At 45.5% G+C, this 1,231-nt stretch overlaps 1 non-coding gene across 1 annotated transcript; it reads left to right on the forward strand.

Moving 5' to 3' along the window:
• Window positions 1–779: 779 nt before the first annotated feature.
• On the forward strand, window positions 780–871 carry trnar-ucg (transfer RNA arginine (anticodon UCG)). Its single transcript is given in 2 exon segments — window positions 780–816; window positions 836–871. It is a non-coding gene; the product is annotated as a tRNA-Arg (tRNA).
• Window positions 872–1,231: the final 360 nt, after the last annotated feature.

Consider the following 1,231-nt stretch of genomic DNA (forward strand, 5'->3'; position numbering starts at 1 on the left):
TACCAGAATTCATGGATGTGGATAAGGACAGTTTAGAGAGATTTGTACCAACCACATAAAACAGGGAAATAGCTCATGCAGACGCAGACGCCGTGGACGTGCTAATGCAAAAGGATCGATTCCGTGCTCGGTAACTTGGAATACCTGTGAGTGTTTTGAGTTGTAAAATAAGATCAATTTATGTTGAATTAAATAAAATTTCCGTAGCTTTGTCATTATATCGCTCGATTTCATGTAAACAGATATTATAGGAATTTGGCATCAGGTTAGAGAATGACGTCTTTCTGTGTACTGGGCAAATGCAATAACCTGATAGCTACCACATTACAGACGCGCTGAAGGGCACGTCCGGCTGTGCTGAGCAGCAGATCCAAACATCCTAACGCTTTCCCGACACAAATGCATGGCTACACGGTTCTGGAATAACAAACCAACGGCTGAAATACCTAAAAAGAAATCGAGTTCACTCGATCAACAATGTATTGAACGTGGTGTACCATTGTCACTGATTCCAATCCCAGAATATAACGCCGCTGCAAAAGACAGTGACTTGTGCCTTTGACAATTCCTTTCTGTGTGACAGAAACAGAATATTCAACAGCCCAAAGCAGGAATGCATGGAGTGATATTGACACAACAATGGTCGAATGTTCACCTAGGGATGAAATCACTGCAGGCGAGTACAGTTAGCCCTGTCAGGAAATGATTTTACAGGTGGAAACGCCTTGCAGCAGACAGCGTGTTCCCCATTTTCCCCCTTGGCCTTTCTCACAGAATACGGCCGTGTGGCCTAATGGATAAGGCGTCTGACTTCGGTGCTTGAATGGTGGAAGTTATCAGAAGATCGCAGGTTCGAGTCCTGCCACGGTCGTTTTGACAAACTGGTGGATTCTGTTCACTCCCTGCAGCATAATTGTCCGCGTGGGGATTAATCGGAGTACTCCACCCCCAGGGAAAACGTAATGCTTCGTCTTCGTTGTTCGCAACATATAATATTATGTGCCTAGTCTGTGTAGTATTTCTGCAGACACTTTCATAAGTAATTTGCTGGAGCTTCTCAGACCTTCAGGAGGAGCTGCTGCTGGGATGGTGAAGTTTATTTCACATTCAGCTCCGTCTCCGGGTAGATCTTATCGGCAAGAATTCACCACACAGCACTGAGTGTGATTTCTTCCGGTTCCAACCCTCCTCCTCTCGGACACAGCACGCTGGTTATCTGCCTGCTGTGGGA

This window comes from Hemitrygon akajei, unplaced genomic scaffold (genome assembly GCF_048418815.1).
Source record: "Hemitrygon akajei unplaced genomic scaffold, sHemAka1.3 Scf000047, whole genome shotgun sequence".
Lineage (NCBI taxonomy): Eukaryota > Metazoa > Chordata > Chondrichthyes > Myliobatiformes > Dasyatidae > Hemitrygon > Hemitrygon akajei.